This window comes from Excalfactoria chinensis, chromosome 9, assembly GCF_039878825.1.
Source record: "Excalfactoria chinensis isolate bCotChi1 chromosome 9, bCotChi1.hap2, whole genome shotgun sequence".
Taxonomy (NCBI): domain Eukaryota; kingdom Metazoa; phylum Chordata; class Aves; order Galliformes; family Phasianidae; genus Excalfactoria; species Excalfactoria chinensis.
This window is the reverse complement of record NC_092833.1, coordinates 14,209,953-14,233,464: the sequence shown is the minus strand read 5'-3', so window position 1 is coordinate 14,233,464 and position 23,512 is coordinate 14,209,953. Positions and strand designations below refer to the sequence as shown.

At 43.0% G+C, this 23,512-nt stretch overlaps 1 long non-coding RNA gene across 1 annotated transcript in view; it reads right to left on the bottom strand.

Moving 5' to 3' along the window:
* The window catches only part of LOC140256413 (uncharacterized), a 120,552-nt gene extending 101,787 nt beyond the window's left edge, over nucleotides 1–18,765 (bottom strand). Inside the window, exon 1 of the long non-coding RNA XR_011904704.1 lies at nucleotides 18,623–18,765. This is a non-coding gene — a long non-coding RNA (uncharacterized lncRNA). The remainder of the gene's footprint in view (nucleotides 1–18,622) is intronic.
* Between the last annotated feature and the right edge of the window lie 4,747 nt (nucleotides 18,766–23,512).

Here is a 23,512-nt window from a genome sequence, read left to right as displayed (position 1 = left end):
GGTTTTATGGAAGACCTTCAATTAGACCATCAAGCAGGTTTGGATGACTGCATTCAGAAAGCCTTGAAACATATCCTTTTAAAGTTATCTTCTAGAAACATAATTTAAACATTTGCCTCTGGTGGTATTTCAGGTGTGCATAAAGCATCGCTTTTCTTCATGGCTGTGTTTGTCTTTTCAGTCATTTGCAATGAGCCTGATTTTAATTGTTGTTCTACCTTTGTGACTTGCAGCTTCACTATTGCTTTGGGCTTTGTTTTTGATTTTTTGTGTGACTCGTGTCAGCCAGCACGGAGGAACAAACAAGAAAGCTCCTGGGAAACTGAAAGAAATAAGCGTATCTGGAATAACTTTTGTTGATTAACTGAATGAAGAAAATGAATAGACTGGTACTCTCAAAGACGCCTTTACACCAGTACATAATGCAGTAAGCCAATGCCATCTCATTTGTCTGGTACAAAGAGAGAAAATGGGAAATGTTTTGCACCTAGGTTTATGTTTTGAATTCAGAAAACAAAGTGTTTGGAGACCAATAAAGGAAAAAAAAACACATATTTAAGAACAACCCCCTGTAATTAATAGTTGTTAAATACAAATAAATTTGACAAAACCTTCCACCCACACAGAGAATCTGCACTGTGCCTAACTGTAGGACACACTGAATGAGGAGGATGACAGAGGAAACATGGTTGGTTATCTCACAGTTCACTCCCTATGTGCCACCCCCTCAGGAATGATGGAATTCTGCTTGTCTCCTGACCCAGGTCTTCTCTGCAAGCAATCACTTCAAGTAGGACCACTTCTGCTTCCCAGCTGCCTGCATTCTGGGCACTTGCAGGCAGATTGGCAGGACTTGCTGAGTGCCATCAGCTGCAGCTGAGATCAATTAGAGCTGCGTTTTAAATGCTAAGATGTCTTTAAAATAAAATCTCCACGTCAGCCCAGACTTGGTGACATTTTCTACAAATTTAGATTTTACCTTTCTGGGCTTCAGTTCCACTGACATAAAGTAGCAACGTCACCCGGTACTCCAAAAAATGCTACATGAAGATCAGTTCATTTATATCCATAAAAGGTTTAGAAAAAAAATATATTGAAAGCACTTGAGAAATGCCACAGGTAAGTCAAGTTTCATCCAGTGCAGCATCTGGATAGCTATAAAGAGTCAGCTAACACTGGCACGCACAAAACGTGGGGAACAAGAAGAAACACTGTGTAAGTCACCAGAGAATGCCATGACATCTAATAAGTGGAAAGGGAAGTGATAATTCAACTCTGAAGACCAGAGACTCTGCACGCAAGTAGGAGCTGAAGTTCGATGTGCATCCTCGGTTCTGAGATTTCCCATCTGAACGTTTAATTTTCAAACTTAAAAATGCTTTTTACTTTAGAATTAGAAAGTTATTCCAATTGAACAGACAGAACCAAACAACCTGAGAATACACACACCGCATTTTGCATGTCAGGGAAATCGTGCTGCTGGGGTATCATCAATTACTATAGAGCCAATTTGTCTGAAATTGAGATCTGTCAGGGAAAATGTTGATTTTATTAACAACAAAAACATAGGGCTGAATTCACCAGGGGCCGTTTGGAAGCATTTCCTACTCTACACAGGAATTCAAACCCTCAATGCCAACATTTCAACCCATGATACTTCTTCAGAAAAAAATGCTTAGGCCACGGTCAATAAAACTTCAACTGCACATAAAAGAAATTCTTCAGCTGATTCTTGGTTACATTAGCAGGGCAGGAAGATGATGTGACAGTGACATACTGGATGCACCCTGCTTCTTCCTGCACTTCACTCAAGGGAACCTTCAGCAAGTCATGACACATGGTTTCCTCCACAGGTCAGACTACTTGCACTCCAAGTACTTTTTCAACTCCTGTGCTGAATACCAATTAGAGCAGAGACTTTCATCAAGCCTTACAGCAATCACATACGCTAAAGCAGTCACATAACGGCACTAGACGCCCTTGCTCCTTACATGCCTTTACCATTTTTATCTGCAAAAGTTTACCAAAGATGTCTCCAACTTGCTTATAACTCTAAACTGGTTATAAAACTATTGATCTGCTCCCTCCTAATCTCCTACCTAATACACTATGCATTGGATATAGCCTTTTCATAGGATCACTCAGAAGGCAATGACAGGTTCCATCACATCTGACATTCAGACAGACGTAAGAGATGTCAGGAAAAGCACTGCATTTCTGCAGGGTGATGTTGCTTTGTCCTCACACCACCAAAGCTGTGCAGTTATATCTCCACTTCATACCTATGCCACTGGAGCCCAAGGTGGATAAATGGGGCCCTGGCCTGATCTAGTGGACAGCAGTCCCTTATGAAGCAAGGGAGTTGGAACTAGATGATCTTCAAGGTCTCTTCCAACTTGCAACTATATGATCTGTCATTAGATGCCAGGCCAGCACAGAGTAACACAGGGGAAAAAACACTAATTTAAGTGAGCACATGCAAAGTTTAAAACCAGCTTTTCCCTTCCACTGTCCATTTACTAAACTCAGTGGAAGAAGTGTGGGCAGGACAATTATGCAGGTCAGCCCCCTCAATGCTCCTTCTTGCAAGCCGTATAGGCACAAAAAAGCTCTTTGTGCCAAAGCTCTCATTTTATTTTGTTTTCCATTGAATTAGCTTAGCCCAGGCAAAAGCAAACTAACCAAAGCTGTGTATTTTGGTGGTTTCAGGTTATATTTTCTCTTTCATTAAAGCACAAATACATGAGCATCTCCACATCAAAACATGCCTGGTTTTGTACCCTGGATCTGCATCAACTTGTTCCAGCACAGCACTGCCTGCTGTGTTTTCCCAGCTACTCTGTGCTGAGAGCTTGAGCTGCCTCACCACAAACAGCAGAATGTTGTGGCTAGCAACCTATTGGTCTAAGCAAAGATCTTTGGAAAAAGCAACACAGTTGAGTCTACATATGTTGTCCTTTCTCCTAATCAATTAGTGTCCCTACCCTGGGGTCCAAAACTCCATTTGTTATTGTTATTGTAGCAGGGAAACAGATGCAGATATCAATCATGCTACAGATGCAAGTTCTTCCAACATTCTAGGATGCTTCATGTCCAAACCACAATTTCCCCCCACGCCCCCCCTCCCCAAAACTAAGTACATTTTGGATCAGAACTCTGTGCTACTCCTGACCTATTAATTCTATTACTTTGTTATTTTTCACAGAGGTGACTCTTTCTCATCTCTTTCTTTTGGCAAAGAACTAAGCTAAGAAGAAAGATGTGCTCATTGCAAAGTCCTCCCATAAAAGAAAGAGATGAAAAAAGCGTGAGCAATGCAAGGAAATAAATCAGGCAAGTGTAATAACGCTGAAGCCATCGACTCTAGGGTTAGCAACCACTCTTCCAATAAGCAAAATAAAGCAAACGGGATGTTTGATCAGATTAACAGAAAGAATGAAGCTTAAAGCCACAGGTAACAGGATTAAATAAATAAATAAATAAATAAATAAATAAACAAACAAACTGTATTGATTTCTTAGAAGTGGTGACTATCAATTCATTTAAGTTCTTGTGACTAATAAAAGTAATACAAAAAGGAACAAGACACAGAGCACGCTATTATAATTCTACGGAGGAAAGAGAAGGGAAGCACTATGAGAAATTAATAACAGCTGCAAAATACCTGGATCTGGGTCTGCAAAGAGATTACCAGGCTCACAGTGACAAGAAAGAGAGGAAAAAGAGACACTGCCCTTCCACAGCAGTGCACTTCGGGGTGCCACAGGTCCAACTGTTTGTGATGCACGGTGGGAAACATTTCTCATATAAACAATTCTATGGAGATGAGTCTTCCAAAATGCGGCACACTGATTGGTACTTTTAGCTATGGGTAAAAGATAACCTTGAAATTCAGTATCAGTGTGACAGGTGATAAGAAAAAAATATTTAAAAAAAAAAAAAAAAAAAGCAGTTATTTTGAGTTGTTGAACTATTTTACCTTTATGTGATGAAGGTGTTTTAAGTCTCTGTCTTTTGCACGCAGCCTTGTGATCCCCAGAGATCACCAGCAGCACAGTCAGCTGCATGGAACCATCATCCCCAAGGAACTGGTGCCTGTGGGTTTCAGTAAGTGACACCAAACAAGACGTGTTGGAACAAAGTAGTAATGCAAGCACAGAATGGAGCAAGACCATTTCCACTCTGCCAAGTGTCATCACTCACAGCTCAGAGGGATAGAAAACATCCAGGCGGTGCCTGGATTGCCAAAACAAGCCAGCCAGAGAGAGAGGGGGAGAAAGAACAGATCTCTAGGTGAGCAAGTGAACTTTCCTAATGGGGCACCCATTTCTGCCAGGAGCTCTGTTTTATTTCTCCTAAAACAAGCATTATGAAGAAAATATTAAGAGGGCTCCAAAACTTAGAAGGAGCATTTTTATATAAACAAACAGTAGAACTGCAGGAAAAGCAAAAAGGAAAAGAAAATGGAGGAAAAGAGGAAAGAAAATCAAGAAAAGCACCACAAGAAACAATCTGTGAGGCCACAAAAAGCAAAGTTAGCTTCAAATTTATGCCTGTATTTTCTTCCTTCATTGATTAGTTTCTGGACCAGTCCTTTCATCACACTCTTATGTGTACATTATGAAGCTACATTTTTTCCTGAGTGTTTTACACCATTTTTTTTTCCCCTTTATTTCCTACACCTATGTTCAAATATTTGTTGAAATATCCTTGCAGCAACATTTTCTTTTTCTTACATCTGTGGAGCCTGTGGCCCACAATTAATGCACAAGAGGAGGATGTGGGTGCACGCCAGTGTTAAAAGAGGTCTTTTGGTGACTAAGATTTCTGATGCCCTCAGTCCAGGTAAGTAAAGACATCACTTACAATGACAAGCAATCACACAGAAGATTAAAGTCTCCATAATGATGCAGACTCTTTCCTTCCTTCCATTTTGCTGTTCATAAGGATCATTTTCTATTGCCTACTCAGAAAACAGTTGAGGAATTATGTGTAATAAATATTTCCTTAAATTGAGCTGGCAGAATCTATTTCTTCTTTTAAAATATATTGTTCCCAGTTTACTTATTACCCTGCGCTGGAACTTGCCTGTTAAAAAGAAATATTGCTTGAGGGTCCACTCCTCATTTAAACAAATGCTATTAAAGCAGAGTGTGAAGATACTAAGGAAAGTACCGAAAGGCTTCCATGGCTGCACTAAATCAAAGCTAATGGCTTGAGATAAAGTAAGTGGAGTTGTTCTCCTCTTCTTTGTCAGTATTAATATTTTAAGTTACACTTCCTGACTAGACTCTGCTTCCATGCCCATTTCATTTGGGCCAGAAATTCTACAAACACTCACACACAGCTCATCCTCCTACTCCTTATTTTTGGCTGTTGCTCCCAACCTGTCTTTGCTTCCTGACATTCACTGACCTGCAGCAGCATTTACATGATGTTCAGTTGTTCATCTGAATGCCACAATAATCACGCTGGGTCAACTGCAAGTAGAGTTTACCTGGAATACATGGCCTAGTAAACTAATCAGGGCAACACAGAGCGTTAATGCCTGCTTCACAAAGGGTAATAACACTAAGAATGAAGAGTATTCAAGAGATTTTCCTGTTGAACTACAAATTATTTCTTGACCTTTAATTATCGTTTGCCTCACAACAAGCACAGTTCCCACCCGCACAGCCCACAGCTCTCTCTTGAATGCACCTAGAGTTAAGTATTCATGACTCCCACTCTCCTGAAGCAGAAAAATCTCTTCAAAGTTTCTTTCCTGAAAGCATTAGGTGGACTTTTTCGCTCTTTATGAATAAAGGACTTCTCAAGGACCACAAAAACTCTTCCCATATATTACAGTGCTCCAACCAATAATGCAATTAGGCCTGGGTGAAATTTTTCAGAAAGCAGTAAAACCATTAGAAAGCATGGCTTTAGGGGCACAGAGCTACTCATAAATTCACTTCCAGCTCAGGGAATTGATCCCATCAAATTAAAAGCGGAGAGACATTTCTAGAAAAACCCAAGCACTAACATATAGAATTTAACAGGCCCAGTCAGATGTCGCTCAGTTTGGCAGCTGCCCTGAGTCCCAGTGGAGGGGAAGGAGAGAGTGGAGAAGGATTATGGAGGGAAAAACATCAAGATGTCCACGCCATGTGGCTGAAAGCTTCACAAAGGGAAGAGGGCAAACTGGGGCAGCTTAAGAAAAGCTGGGGAAAAAAAAGGAGATCAATGAGAAAGAACTTGTCAGCAGTAGAAACCTACGTAAAGAAGGGAGCCCCACCATTTTGGTGGCTTCCCTGAATCAGTCTTAAAACACCACCTTGCGAGTACATGGTCAGCATGATCAGTGCTCTCAAAAGCAAACTTTCAAACATATAGAAGCGGATGAACGTGAGGTGAGGGTGCTGAAGGAGCTGCCTCCATCAGCTGTAGAATTACTAGCATTCATCTCTGTGATTCTACAGAGGAGGAGTCCGCTTTGGGAAAACTGAAGAAAGATCAGCGTAGTGGAGCTCTTCAAATAGAAGGTAGCTGGGAGATTTATAAATCCATTGGATGGACTGCAGATCCTGCAGAAACAAATCTAACCATTTGTCAGAATCACAAAGATAACAAGGAGGTGAGATGCGGCTGGGGGTACATTTGTTAAAAGGGAAGCATGCCAAAGGCATATATTTTACTTCTACCGCATGTAACAAACTTTCTGGAGGTGAGAAGCAGCAGACACCATTGATCTCAGACAAAGGAAGGCTTTCAATGCTGCTTTACTCACTAGTCTCAGAAAGCAAAATAAGGAAGCTTTATCAAACTTCTTTCTATGGTAGGAAGCAGACTGTCATGGAGGGGCTGCATCCAAACAGTGTTCAGCACAGTATGATCTCAGTACATAAGGACGTACTGATGGGTTCTGCTGGGTCTGCTGCATGTCTTGTTCAGCATTTCCATTAATTATCAAGGTGACGGAATGGGGACTATGCTATTAAATTTTCAAATGAGTTGAACTTTGGAAGGACTGCAGTGATACCAAATGACATCTGCAGAATTCAAAACAATTTTAAGAAATGGAGAAAACAGTCTGGACATTCTGCATTCAACCAAGAGAAGTGCGCTGCTCCTAAGCTTAGGTGGGAATAATCAGTTGCTGAATTCATTTTTAAAGTTCTTAAAGGAAATAAAGTGCACCTGAGAGCTGAGGACTATCAGCTTACGATGGCCTTGGAAAAGGCAATCTCCTTACCGGAAGGGTTTAACAAGAGAATATACTACAAACTGTATTCCATGTAATCCTTCCACTCAATACTTTGCTCAGCATTCATAAGGTCTCAGCTAAAGCAATGTGTCCAGAATTTCACAACGTGGGTAACAACAGATAAAAGGTCAAAAGAAGGCCAGAACGACCAAGGGTCTTAGAAAAATACTTCATACAGAATGAGTTATGTGAGCTTTCCATTGAAAAAGAGTCTCTGTTGCGCTGAATAGATCTGGAGGTAATAGATTTAAATCGCAGCAAAGCAGATTCATGTTGAATGTTAAGCAGCTCTCTGATGGGAAAAATAAAACACTGAAATAGACTGCTTGGAGAACTGTAATATTTTCACTGCATATCTCTAAGGCTGTTAGACAAACTCTAAGTAGCACCAATGGAACCGATTGGCCTTAGTACAGTCTAACTAACCTTCTGAGCCATTCGGCAGATACACTTGTCACAGACTCCTCATCCAGCAGATTTTCTGTTTAAACACATGCACAATGAGAAGGAGAAATCAGAGCCAACGTTTCCATCCTCTGAACTGGTATTATCTGGAGAGTCTATGTGAAGTCGTTAAGGATGTCTCGGTATCAGGCCCACTAACCAAGCAGCAATACCCCTGAACACTGAGAACACAACATTTATTTCATGTCCCATGCAGGCTCTGCAGATAACAGTCCCTCATCACATTGGTGATTGGAGAACATGCTGCCTTCCCCTCCTCTGAGCTAATGCTATCTGAAAGGTTGTAAAACACTAAAAAAATAAATAAACAAAGCAAAACAGCAAATCTTCAATGTTTGTTTTTAGCATGGGTAAAGCATAAACCAGTATTGACCTGGGAGCACATCATTGCTCTGTCTCACTCTGCTCCAGTACCAATAGCCTCTCCACATGTCTTGGTGCCATGGTCTCCAGACCACTCATTTGCAGCAATCCTCAGCTAACTCTCAGGAGGCTGCTACAGCTCAAGGACAGCTTGTCTTCTAGGAGATGTGTTTGTTGTTTACTCCAAATTGACAGAAAATGAATGAGCTGGCTGGAAATGAATGCACGCAAAGCATTACTGGAAAACAGCAAAAGATTATCAAGAATCGTCTGTCAGAGAATTTGATAATGCCAAATACACAAACCAATGCTCACGTTTAGAAGAAGCACAAACCCAGCATGCAACCTGAGCTTCTGATGTGTAAAGCACCCATGGGGCAAACTACTCAGTTCTGTCGGGTTTGAAAGCAACTAAGAACTGCCTAACACCTTACTCTGATTATCCCAAGTCCGGTGTAAATCACTAGAGCAGTACGGCAGCATACTAATCCTCCCTTCTGGATGAGCACAGAACAACCTGAAAGCAAAGTCAATGGCTTAGATTTATCACAGGGATACGTGCTATCCTATAGTGTAATCATAAGCTACAGGGTCAAGCATCACAAACAGCCCTGTCCTTGCTTGAGACATCAGGCTCCTTTCTTAAAGAACGCACTTTCTCACATGGAGCAAGTGGTGATACCACTTTTCTCCCCTTTCTTTTTCCTCCAAAAATTCAGGCTTTGCTGCCTGTAAGTAGTACCACAGTGGTGCCATCTTGGCTGTGGTTTGTGCCAAGGGGGATTTGTTCTACCTGTAAAACAACATTTTTAGAATGCACCCAAAGCAACATAAGCTTTGAGGTGGAAAGAAGCAGAGCAGCTTCTCTGTGGGTCCAAATTTTGCATAAGAATGATTAAGCTGAAACAGCAAATCCCTTCCAAGTTGAGATATCTCTATGGTTACTAAGAGATTTTCAGCATCTCGAGTACAACCTTGCAATATCCAAGTTTCAAATTAAGCTTTTTTTTTTGGCTCTACCTAGGAATGAAAAATATCTAGACACATTTGTAACCACTGCAGTTCTACCACACCTAACTCAAATGCAGCACATACTGTTTACCACCTGAGTAAGCATTTGCACATATACAAATTATGTTGCACCAGCTGAGGGTTCTCCCCACACTGGCATTCCCACCTATTGCTCAGAGTCGCAGAAAACTTACATTTTAACTGTGTATACCAATTGAAACCAACGTTACACGCAAACAGAGTTGAATCATAGAATGCCCTGAGTTAGAAGTGACCCATAAAGATCACTGAGTCCAACTCCCAGAACCAAATGGCTGCGTGTGTAACACAGCTTGACACTGCCCAGAATTGAGGGATTTATTTTTCACAGACACTATCTCTGCAAAATCAAGCCACAAGGCGCAGCTGTGCATCACAAACCTTTGCTGTCTCAGCTACCAGAGGTGCTCCTTGATTTAGTGTTAGAAGCTTGAAGATCCAGAGCGCAAAACCTCACTTGCTGCCACAGCAAAACTCAGAATGTCAGGGAGCCAACAATATGACCAATGGCAGTAAAATTATGTGATAACTTTATGACTTCTTGTGCAAAACTATAATTCTACCCAAGCGTAAGCACTCTGATTTGCCTTTATGGTCTAATCTATACATTCTCACGCACAAACAATACATTAGTAACTAAAATGTATTTGCAAACAGTGGCACTGTACTTGACTTCCAATGTAGGAGTCTCTTATTTTATCCAAGTCTCTAACTTGGGAATTTGGCTGTGAAAACAGGCTCTTAGGAGATGCTATTGCTCACGACAGTGAAGTTAAAACACTGTTGTGCTGCCTTCTGTTGCCAAATGGAAGACCTGCTCGAAAGGCAGAAAACAGCACCTCAGATACTATTCCACATTCAGCCCATTCACTTTGATGGCAAGACCTTCATACAAATTTCAAAGAGCCCACAACATAAATCCTCTGAGAGAAAAGAAACACTAGAAGTAGTCCTACAGCCTTATAAGAAAGTCATTTCACCAAAGCAGTATTCCCGTTCCTAAGGAATCTAAGGGAAACACCATCATTTTATTGAAGTGGTCCACCTGCTCCTTCAGGACTGGATCTGTGGCAGGGATCAGGATTTATGCTGATGGTATCCAGTAACAATGCAAACTTAAAATAGCCTCTGAAAATATTTCTTTAGTCTGATGGATTTGGGTGGACATTATAAAAAGACTGAAAACATACTTCAGAGAAATTAGAAAAAAAAAACCCAAAACATTACACAACCAGACAAGCGTATGGGAAGTTTTCACCTCTTAAAGCACAAAATCTCAATTAATCTTAGTTGGTAAGACCAGCTTTGGAAGCACAATAAGCCCACCAATGACTTCTTAGGGGCCAGACCTCACAGCTGCTTTCTGTATCACGGCATCACATGGATCCAGGCCACTCATGAGATCTGGCCCCAAGTGCAGAGCCCACACAGAAGATGGGCTCTTCTCCAAACCCTGTCTAAAGGATCCTGTATCGACATGACCGCAATAAGGATTTGTTGCGCATCACACTGTAATGCTTACTAAACTCTGCAGCATGCTGCCAAAGTGAAAATCCATTTAAAATGCAGACTTCAACTTTTGTAAGCCAGTAACGTTGAAGGTTTGTGCTGACACAGAACTCCTATGTTGGAACAGAACTTAAAACTTATGAATCAAATTCCTACATCTGTAAGTTAAGACGGTGCATAGAAATTAATATTCACTGAAAATCTGGCCATGAGATGTAGAGATAATCAGTCTCTGTAGAGAGCACCATATGTTCAGTCTAATGTGTTACAACTTCTTTTCAGGAATCTCTGACCTAACTTTAAAATAAGAATTAAATGAGGTGCAGTGTGTGTGTGGCACTTGGGACAGCACCTGCCTGCAGCCCAGCAGCCAACCTGCAGTTCAAACAAGCACCACTTAGGTCCCAGGAACACCACATCAGCACAAGAAAACAGAGTAAGCGAGAGGCTTAATGAATTTGATGACACCTCCCCATACAAAACACTGAGCTGGTAAGAGTGGACCCTCCCTGCATTAGACATTTCCTTCTCCTTCAAAGCATGATTTCAAGAGGCCTCTCGGTAGCCTTTCCAAGTTTGAAAATCAGCATGTTATCTCTTGTTATCAAGTCAGTGCTTTAGTAGGGACTTTGGGTTAAAGGAAATTAAATGCAAGTCTTATGTATATAAAAGAGACAGGCTTTTTGTTTGATAAGATGCACGTTGTTCTCAGCATTGTTAGTGAACAATTATTTTAGAGGTTCCAGCGGCATCCATTTCTTCCTTCCAAGCTATTTTCAGCACTGAAAGCAAGAAGCCTCCTGAACTCCCCCAGGAGAAGAGATACCACAGTGTGCTCCTCCCCACCAGTACATTTACAAGTACCAAATCCCAGTGCTGCCCTCACAGTACCACAACAAGATGGAGTCTCCCTCATTAACAAATTGGCCTCATTTAGACCAGAATGATCCCACAACCAAGGAACGTTTCTCTCTGTATTGAAAGGTGTGTTTTCTGTCCTCTCCTCACCACAGATGTCTTGTGCGGTTTGGGGCCAGTCATTTTGGATGATGAGCACACACAGCCCATCTATAAAATAACAAGAATTATACCCTTTCCATCTTAAGGTAATCAAAATTATGAGCTGATGTAGTGAACCAAGCAAGATCCAGTCAAGTAGAATAATTTCATTTTCAACATTGATTGGGGACCAATTATAGTGAAGCATTAAGAAGCAAGAATTACCTTTTAGTTATGCTTTTCTCTCCATAAATATCTTTACTATCTATGAAATTCGTTATATAGAAAATCGTTACACTCCCTTTCTTATTCTGAGCTGCAATTATCATCTGATGTTAAGATCACATCAGTGCACACTCCTGCCCTGTGCTCCGCTACTGCTCATTGCCTTCTGGCGCAGGCTGCCCATAAACAGTCATTTCCTTGTCATTGTGGCCTTCAAGATAAGAGCTATTTTAAATGCTGAAGACTTCAGCTTACTCACAAACAAAGGGTTCTGTGCCAGCTTGAGCAAGTTAGCCAGACTGCTCGAATCCCCTATTCCCATCTCATGAGAATCGTGTGTCTTTTATCATCTCAGAAGTGCCAATCTAATGCACCTAGACCTGGCAGGAGCCTGAACCGCTGCCTGCTGGCATCCTGCTCCCTTGGGAAGCACCTGGAACAACAGCCAGCAGCAGACGGGGTTCAGCAGAACACCCTTATGAAGGGCAGTGTGTTCCATTTTTGGACCTTGAAGTTTCCAGCTTGATTCGTTTTGTCATTCTGCTCTGTTCCTCATTGTGAGCACTTGTTGGGTTTCACCAATAAAATGAGCATTTGCCCTTGGGTTTTACCAGGGATGAGAAGTTCACAGCTTGTGCTGGTCACTCCATCAGAGACATGCAGAGAACATTAACCTTTTCCAGCTCTCTCAGAAGCAGAATTTTAGCCAGGGTTTCAACAGCAGAAAAGCTATCAGGTAGTTACGGAATGAGCATTTCTTGTAAAGATAATCAGCTTTCCTGTCAGTAAATGAATGCTAATGCTCTTTTCCTATTAAGCCAGACTCCTTCTTTAAAACTTTTATGTCTTCTATATATCATGTTTTTTGGAAGAAAGTTTTGCTATTTCAAGAGCTGCCAGAGTGTTACAGACTTATATGATTGCAATTTACAGTACTTCATAAATCAGCACATCTAACTTACGTGGGGCAGATGAGACTTGAAATTGACATCCTGTCTTTTTATGAACATTAAAATGCTTGAAATCCTGACATATTTACACATAAGTATCCCTGCTCTCTCAGCCAAATTGTTCCTCAAGTATAAAGCACTTTATATGAGCTAACATAATGATGACAGTCTGCAGATTTGCCCATGGAATGATGCAAGTGTCACAGCTACAGCAGAGGTCAGCTTGAGATCAGAGATCTTTGCAGTGCCTGCAGCACCCAGAAGAGAAAATCATGGCAGCGGGCACTCCACGCTTAGAGAATGGCACACAGTAATCCCATGGCTAAAGGTGACCATCAGAGGACACTGAATTGAGAGAGTTGTTGATTTCCCAGAAGATGAAAATAAAAGGGAAATAAAGAAGTATTTACCTTAAAGAAGCTGAAGGATCCGGTGCTTCTTGCTGAAGAGTGAATAAGAAGCAGTGGCTTTTGCCCCAAGAGAAAACCCCAACAGACACCGAACCGCAACTTGTTTTTACTTAAAACCATATGAGAATGACTTTTTTATACCTCCAAAACACCTGTACAGAGGAATATCTATGATGGGGAAACCCTATTTAGGTTATCACATTTTTTCTATCCTTGGTTATTTTGAATGAAGATGAAATCAGAACAACCATAGAGACCCTGAGCAAAATGAACAGAGACTCACGACAAAGCAGGACCCAACAAATGTCAGCTACCTTTTCAAGAGCCAGGTACATTCATTCTCCTTCTAATTTACTTTGATCCCTCTGCCTTTCTCTGCAACTGCAAAGTGCCTTTTCTGCCTCTAGCTGACAAGACAACCTGTGCAAGCATCCTGAGAAATGAAACACACAAACCTCTGAAGGCACAGAGACCACATCTGAGTGCAGAGACACAGCCCAGACCTGGACACAATCAGCTCCATTCCTAGAAGGGAGAACAGATCTCCTGTAGAACCAATATAGCATCTACCAATGTTCTGGTCCAAATCCATACATACAGAAGTAATTTCATCTACCAATGAGTTCTGCAGAAGAAAATGTGATTACTGATGGTTCACTGCATGCAGCTGCGGTGCATCAAGTCTTGTCATGCTTTTGCTCCAAAACCCCTTTTTTTGAGGGGCAGCTCTCTTTGCACAGCCAGACACTAAGTGTCTGCAGGAAGGGATCTACTGGCTACCTCAGAGGCAGCATAAATTTCAGCAGCTCATGTTCAATTCAGCCACAAAGTAACCTGCTATATTTCACGCAGAAAGCAAAGTAAAACACGTCCATACTGTTGCCTAACTGGGTTGGCCAGCATTTAATTACTACATATCTCCTACAGAAGCTGAAGCCAGATATTTCAGAGACGCTTTCCAGTCAGAGGGCAAGAGTCCACTTCTCATCATGAAGAAAAACGAGCAATTAAGCCAGGAAAAAAAATCATCACATCATTGGACATGACCCCAGGAGGTGGATGATAGCCTTAAATGATGCGACTCATATTGGCGGTCTGTGAAACCATACCAAAGAAATTATCTGGTTATTAAAAACACTGAGCAAAAGCAACCACCCTCTGGACTCAGTTGCTGGCTCTAATCAAATAACTGTCCATGCACATCCCTTATCACTCAGCCACACACTCTAAAACCTGAAAGAACAAAACTAATAAACACTAATAATCAACTCTAACTTGCTCTTGGTAAGCCTCACTCACTTTTTAGTTACACTTCTCCACTTAAAAAGGTATCACTTAAAGAAATCAACCTCCCTCTTCCCTCCTGCCAACAAGCACTGTTAACAGAAGACACGTAAAATATTACAGCTATCATTATTGTCCTTGTACGAGCCAGCCATCCTGAATTGCTTCCCTTCCCTACAGCAATATAGCTGAATGGTTACAGCCAAGAGAAGAGCAAGCTCTACTATTAGTTACGCTAGTGCAGATGCCAGCAGAAGCTGAGCCTGTCGTTACATTGGTGGAATTATTGTTACAACCAATTTGTCTCGTGGTCGGGGTGCAGGTTCATTTTTCTAAGCGCCGTGGAACAAACAACGCTTGCTCACGGGCTCCACACCAAAGGCAGTATGCAGAAATGTACAGGACAGTGGAACACCTGAACCTGAAAACACCTCTGAATTATGAATGAGGCAATTCAGGAGCAGAGACGCTGAAAGACATTAGGTGCCCAAATGTGCAGTGAGAATGAGACTCTTAAATATGAACGGATTTAACTTCCCCACTCTACAGCCAGGCAGGTACGTCTGCATTCCTTTCATTACACAGAGAAATAACAACATAGACAAAGAAGTGCCTGTTTTTAAGGGTATTTTTGGCACTTAAGCCTGAACCCACCCTATCTGATCTCAGGCACTTGACTGAGACTCTTAACAGTGCCTATCTGGCAAAACAAAAGCCCTCTAAAGATATCCATCACCCTCCAATGCCTACAGCAGTCCAGACAACATTCACCTCAGCTCCGTGTCAGCGATTTGATGGCAGAATTTCATCCCCAGCTTCCCCAGAGTTGCAGCTTCCCAACAACAAGAGCTCAGCCAGGTGGCTGTGCCAGCAGTGCCCGGAGCCAGGGCTGCTCCGTCTGCAGCCACCTGCTGCAGGCTCCTGCACAGGGCAGCACACATCGCAGCAAAGGTGGCTCGTGTCACATCTCATCCATTTGCTATTCAATGAATGCAATGATTACACTCACATGGCTAAACCATCCCCAGACAGCGCACTGGGTGTATAAATCCTAACAATGAAACGTAGTCCCAGACACAACTATGCAATCTTATTCTCACCCGCATCTCTCAAAGTGCCTTTATAGGAACTTAAAGTTGGTAGAGGACCTTCCATCCCTATGAATACAAACTCAGGCAGCAAGCACAATACAATCATTTGCATAAGATATGTACACAAGAATCTGTGTAACAGATATCTTTGATTATCTTTGGTAGCACAGAGGCAGCAAGCAGAACAGAAGGAAATAGGAATACCTGCACGCTTTCCCCCATCTAGATATGAACATTTAGCAAGGTGTTCCACACACGTGTTTTTCACATTTAGCACTAATTAAACAAGGTTAACTCAAGATCTCTCTTGATATTCCCAGCTGCCATGAAGCATCTTCATCAACTGCACAACAGCTTACAAAGCACCGCCAAGCTTCAGCGATCAAAACCTTGACTGTGGTTTTCCCAGCATCACAGCACTGCCTCCAAAACCATCAACTTAATAAAAAAATCCCATAAATAATAACAGTGTTAATTAAGTTTGCGGATGGTGTTTGCTCTCCTCGGGAGGAACTGACTTCTGATCTTTGAAATCCAGGGTCATATTTGGTTAACATTTTAAACTTTTCTCCGGATCGGGAAAGTGATAATCTTAACCTTTTCTTTGCTTTTTTTTAATGAAAGCTGAGATTTGCCTAAAGTAACGAGGTCACAGCAGCCAGACCTGTTTTGCTGGTGGGGTTTTTCCTACTTGCCAGGTTGTATGGCTGCAGCAGAGCAGTCCAGCCACTACAGTGTCACCTGTTAAATTTACTACTGTTGCAATACAATCAACAACTGTGTTAAAGCCTATGTGCACCAAAGCAACCACAGTACCCTGCAGCTGACCGTCAGGGTTTTGGCATGGATAGTGTTATTTTTCTTCACATTTTATGCCACATTTTGGATTTTTTATGAAGCACTGGTGACAACAGGCCAATGTTTAAGTTGTTGCAGAGCAGCACTTGCACACAGCCAAGGACTTTCCCACTTCTTATGCCACCCTGCCAGCAGCGCCTTGCGCACAAGGAAATGGGAGCAGAACCCTACATGAGAGGGAGTCCTGCAAAAGGCTTGAAATGAACCCACCATGCAATGAACTCACAGCAAGCACACTCACAAGCGACCTTTAAAGAAGCCCTTACTGAGCAGTTCTGCTCTTCCTCCTCACACTCAGAGTTTATGTCCTTCTGACAAGCAGAAAATGCAAACCTTCTGTCATCCCAGTGCAAACTTCATGAAATGAAGTTGTTTATACAGCCAAAGGTTAAACCCACGTGCTTTCCTGCTGACTTCACTTGTTTTGAAGTTGTAAAAATCCCTCTCCCTCCCACATTAAACAAAAACTCGTTGGCACCACTTAGAATTACTCAGGGAGGCTCAAGAAGGTGTTATGTGTGTTTGTCTCAAAGCACTGCAAAAAGTTTGCATCTATAAAAAAACAAAGACATCCATTCCCTGTGCACACATCTACATGGGCAGAGTAGAGGGACAAAGTTAATGCAGATTCTCCCTACTTTAAAGCACAGGTTGCACCATTCCTTACCAGCTCACAAACACAGCTGCTCTCATTAAGGTTCTCCTCTTGCATCAGCTCAAGAACATGCTTGCACTAATAAACATCTAATAGAGATGTGCATCCTTCTCCTTAACTTCTTGCATTCACTCCTCAAGAACATGAAATGTCTTCACAATCAAACGTATCTGAGTTCTACAGAGATCTATGGGGAAGTGCAGCTGAAGAACACTTGCCCTGAAATCTGGATCTTCAACCCCAGCCTGATTCCCTCTCCAGACTTTGTGCAGTTTATTGAGAACAAAGGGCACAAGCATCACTGCCTCCTGCTCAGGAAGCATCCTAACTACAGAAAGCATTAATATCAGCAGCAAACAACCAATGAGAGGATCAAAGGAAGAATTCAGAGCCAATGTTTCCCTTGCTACTCATCGCTGTGCCTTCCCAAGAGCAGTTCCCCTGGGTTCCCCAAAGCCACCACAGTTCACACCAGTTCCTCCCTCAGCCTTCTGTGGGAATGCAGGAGGGAGACATGAACCTGCGATAGTAAAATGCAATTTGTTCAGATCTTTGCCTTCGGGGTGAACACTAAGATGCTGCCATCAGCCAGAAAATTTGTGATCTAATTTAGAGGCAGCGAGGCATGTCTTTTCTCTGAGGCTTTTGGAATACAGAGCTGGGTTCCTGCTTTTACATGATCTAGCCATCTTATTTTATTTTCTGAAGAGCTAAACACCTTTGCTCCATAGGGTTGATGGCAGGGACAAATTCTTGCACATTACAGAGAGAATGGCTGCCCACAGGGCACCGTGCACCAGCTGGAGAGGCAGGTTCTTTGGGGACACTGATTTTGGTGCTGGGTTGCTCAGCTGTTGCTCATAAGAGCCATCCTGCCCCTGGAAAGAAGGCAAAGTATGTTTCCACAACTCGTTTTTGTCACGGCCGCCCCATTATGTGTTTAGATCATTGTTCTAGAACTTTCTGCGTGCTTCCTCCTCAGCTCCCACATGTCAGGAGCAGTGCACATTAACACAGCTGTAACGAGAAGGCTTCAGCTGCAGGGTTAGTGCACAGCATCCCATCTCACCCGTTTAACCTCCTGCAGAGCGCTGGGCATGGGCTTACAAACCTCACAGCAGCGGGACAGGTACCTAAAGGGGACAGGGTAGGACTGGATGTCTGAGCTCATGCGATCCACACACAGCTCTTACCCCGGGCACATGGCCGGGCTCTTCTTTATCCCAGCGCACAGGGACGGGTGAGACCCGCAGGGTGGGAGGCAGCCAGGAAAGCCCCCGAACTGCCCCGTGTGATGGGCCTGGGAGGGGGCAAACAAGTGAGGCACATCCCCACGCCCTCAGTAGATCCCACGGGAAAGTTTTCCCCCCTGCAGGCCGCTCGCATCCCCTTGGCTCCCTTTGTTGAGCCCGAGGCAGCACCTCGTACTCGCGACATAAAAAAACCCGGAGCTTCAGTTAAAATCACCGCGATTCCTCCTGGCTTCCCCTCCCCGGGGTTCCCCCACAGAAAGGCCAAACCTGAGATGCAGAGACGAATCCTTCGGCGCCGGCTCAGCCGAGTAACACACGAGCGCACTAACGAGGGGCGAACCGGCCTTCACGCCACGCGCAGCTCCGCGCGGAGCAGCAGATGGGGACCGAGCACCACCTGGCGGCGGCTGCAGCACGAGGCCCGCCTGCCGGAGACGTGCACCCTGCTGCAACCCTCCTTCACTGCCAGTTTCACGTGGGGACAAGCAGCCAAAAGAAAAACCCCATAAAATCATTTTTATACCCTCAACGCCCACAGCAACACCTGCATCCCTCTCACCGTGCCCGCAAACCCCAACACCCTGCAACACGGGGCGAGAGAAGCAGATAAATAGAAGCAAATTACCTCTGACCAGCTTCCACCTCCTGCAGCAGCGCTCTCGCTCCGAAGGGCCCGTGTGTTCCGATTTCCCCTTCCTGCAGGCGCTGATGTTCCCCCGTCCCGCACCTGTGCCGCCACGTGGCAACAGCACGGGGCAAGCGCTGCGCGTGAGGATGGCTTTAGCAAGCAGCGTTTCACTGCTTGAACTTAATTAACATCTGGGGCAGCCAAGACTCCTCGGGGTGTGTTATGGGAGGAATTCGGTGCGTGGCTGAATGGCTGCTGCCATCGATACTTCCTCACTTAACCAGTTCAAAAACAATTATGTACGGCTTGAGCAACCTCAGCCCACCATCTGAGATGCGTTACACTGTATCAGTGATTAAGTCACAACAGTAAAGACCGTGAAATACACTGCTTAAACCACTCACATGCCATTCAATTCCACAGGCCAAGGGATGTAGGGAGGTATGTAAGGTCCTAAACAGAACTGTAGGCTGTTGATGTAGAAATTTGGGTTTAGTTCTCCACCATTCTCCAAAGCTCCCATAATCTGATCCCAGAGGCTCTCCTGGTAATGTAACCCAGCCATTCAGACCAGCTGGTCCATCATGGAGGCATCTGTGATTGCGGGTGTGTTCAGTTTGCAAAGGGTGCCATGGGAATACATACAGTTGCCACAGGTGCTTGTGTGGAGCTCTCTGATACATTAATTCAGACCAGGTGCAAAGTTCATTCCCTGAAGTGGCTAAAAAATGGAGGGGGAAATCAGTGACTGCAGCACCTCATTGCCAGCCAGGGGAGAAGAGAGGTCTCCATCTTTAATGTAAAATTAAAGCTTTCCAGGAAGTTGAACTTCTAAACCTTGGGGGAAACACTCAAATTGTTCTTTTTCTTACTGTCGAGAGAAAAGCAAATTCTTTCATAAGACAGAAGTGCGGAGCTGTTGTTTCCATAATGTTGAACCACTTCATTTTCTCATGTCAAAACATCCTAAAACATTCGTATGCAAGACAGCAAACAATGTCCGTTTTGAAACCAACACGAAACTAATCTACAGAAGGAAGTCGGAATGATTTGTTTTGACTTTTTCCTTTCTAAATCGCCAAATCAGCAGAAACCTGAGATTTTGGCACTAACAAAACTGCCTTTCCCTGAAGGTATTTCTTCCAGCCCATCTTAGACCAGCTCTTCATACACCAACCAGGCTGACTCCAGCCCCATTAGTACCCATGGCTTTCTAGGCATCATATGGTCCCAGTCCACTAAGCAGCTAAAATTAAAGAAGCTTTCACACAGGTGACAGCTCAAAAGAAATTAAAACCCATCAAACGATCATTGTCACCTCCGTACAATCGGCACACGTGGGCTGAGACTGGTCACTTCAATCTAAACCTCTACAAGCTGTACCAAACACTCAGTTACAAGTAATTACAAGTAAACGACACCCTAGGCACATTTTCCCATTGATCAGCCATTGCTGTGAGGAGCAGCACGGCCTTTTCCCACTTCAGCTATTACGTGTCAGAAAATTTCTCCCCGACTCCATCAAGTTGTGCCCTGATAATACAACAGAGAACAGATAAATTTAGAGGTGACAATCTCATTTCAAACCATTTTTTTTTTCTTGTTTCCATAAACGCCTCCTGTTTAAGGCTCCAGGATGCCTGCATACTAAATGCCCTGCGCTGCTTTCACTTTGCCCATCTTTATATGATTTTACTTTTACAGCTGACAACTGCTTTTATACTCCGGGAACACGGCAGCGTCAAAAGCAGATTGAATTTGCTGATTGCTGGAGTTTCTTTGTGCTGCTCACACCAAATTTCTTTCCCCTATAATACATCCGTTGTTTGTGTATCCGATAAAGTTAATATCTGTGAAATCAGTCATTTCCCCTCGGTCTAAATTATACTGCGACAGACAGAAGATTGACTTCATTGTATTGACAAGAGAGAACTCTGAATGCTTATTGTTTGTGGTGACTTGGAGAGCTCACAAAAAGCACACCGAACGGCTTTATCGGGGGAGGCTGTTTCCATGGGGGCTGATAAGTTGTGCACGTTAAGAAAGGAATCATTCATTTCTAGCAGACTTCAACTTCTTGTGAATTTTGCTGAGGAAGAACTAAAGAAACAGCATAAATCAAAGTATCGTTCCCTTCCTCTTTCCGCGCCCGTATCCTGTTTAACACTGATCTCATGTGCAATATTTATGTCTACATAAATAATTCAGGAACTAATTAATCCAATTCTTTTATAATTACCTCTTATAATGGCATACAGCCCAAATCCCAGCAGCTTAATTGCTACTTAATGGAGATATTTATGACACCAACACTGGTAAAGAGTTTAGGCGCTCTCAGTTATTTCAATTAGGGATGAGGCTTAAGCTACTAAACTCTGATTTAGATTTCAAGCACCTCTGAAGTTCTGCCATTTGGAGACACACAGGTTCTTTATTTCAGAGGGGTTTCAACTTTCCTATTTCACGTGTGATCATAATATTGTGGCACGGGAGTCAGCACTCGTGTACTGCAAGATACCGCAGTACTATTTCTGCATGGACTCTGGCAGCAGGATTAATACCTATGGCCTGATACTGCAAGCTGCATCCAACTTCAGCAAGTCACATCTCATTGTTCTGTAGTTTATTTCTCCATAGGGGAAAACTGCTTTGGTTTCAGAAAGAAAGGAAGGTTAGCTCATCCATTTCAGTTTAGCAGGCCTATGAATTTCCCATCATCCCTTCAGAAGAAAAAGCAAGAGAGAAAGGACCAAATGTCTAATGGGCCTGTCTAATTTCATAATCATGCTCTTAAATACAATTTCCAGTGAGTAGGATATTTCCAGAGCACATCTGGATACGCACTGCCAGCTATATGAGCACCTCGTGAGTGCTCCCTTAAAACAAAACTCCCTGAAAATATGCAAGCATATAATTAAACTCGTGGCATCTTCCTTTTACATACATTGCACAGCTTTCAGGGGAGCTGCTGTAGTACAGTTTCTAGGGCAAGGAAAAGCCTGGAGCAGCACCTCTGCTTCAGGAATGGCCCATGCTCATATTCTTCTCTGAGCAACACATTATTAGATCTCTGGTGTTTGGGTAGTCGGGGGAGAACGTGGCATTCCTGCTCTGGGTGGCTGCATTGGTTTAGTTTACTTCAGCAGACTGGCTGGCACAGATTAATCTACACACACAAAATCACGCCTTACACCAGCGCAATTTCCCTATCATAAAGAAGTTCTACAATGTTAATGACTTTCAACTTGCTGAAACACCGCCCAGAAACTTTGTTCTGTTGCTTGTGAAGTGTGCTGTAACAACCGGTACTTGCTAATGAGAGGGAACGTGCCGGCATCAATACAGAAATCCAGTGTTAAAGCATTTAAAAGCTTAAGAATCTAGCTTCAAACCGAGAATCATTTAGTTTTTATGATTACTTTTATCTCCACTGGCAGTTAAGAACATCCTCTTAGGTCTTAATCTAGTCCTAACCAAGTGTTGTAGTCGGTGTATTTTCATGAGACCTGGCAAATTTATTCTATTATGCTGTTACAACTGGTGGATATTCGTGCATCAGGATGCAAAGGAGCAAATGCTACAACTACTGTTTCGCTAAGGAAGGTTTTGTAGTCACACCAAGGGATCGGGAAGGGGGATTCCTTGGTTTCTTTGGAGCAGCAGGACAGGCACGATGCACTGTGCCCCAAGAGAGGCACCAATCCCCTCACCCACCAAACACCTGATGTTGCTAAGAAACTGTTGTCAAGTACATCAACAAGTGCTCAGTATGACTTTTTGGCACTTTATCCCCTCACCTGCCTGCTGTCCCCATGGCATTCTGCTGCTGCTAAGGTTCTTTGAGGTTCACAGTTGAAATGCCCTGTTAAAGAGTGAGGATTTTTGTGTGCCGATTGGTGCTTTGTGAATTAATTGCTCTCGCCCTGACCTGACTCACAAAAATGAGAAGCTGGATTTGAGCTAACAACATTGGACAAGAGGCGTAACGCAGACATCTATGTAGAAATTTAAGATAAATTGAGTTGCTAATAAAAGCGATTTCAGATCAACCCTTTTAATTTGGGGAAAGGATTTCATTTCTCTGGCACTAACCATCTTCTTAGAAAGAAAATGAAACAAGCTCCATGCCCACTCCAATCCCCACCCCCATTTCTAATGATATTCCAGCCCTCTGTGAAATATTTTATGTGAAATGGAAAGAATCCCCTGCCAAGGTAACTCTGACACCAGGAGAGCTTTCTGCTGGGATCCTCTCTATAGCCTGCCACATCCCATGTGGGCAGTGCAGCTGAAGGCTGCTGGGTGTAAGGACTGAACGCAAGAAACTGCTGGCTTAAATTTTCATCCAAACAGCTGAAATATTCAGCAAAGCGTTTTGAAGAGAAAGATACTTTATCCAAAGGAACCGTGTGAGTTTTGTAACTTCACCGACATGGGTGGAAGAAGTCCACTTTCTGAGCTGATGCTGATTCATCTGCTCTATTAAGTCCCACAATAAAGTACGCAGTGCTTTCAGTGGGACCAGAAAT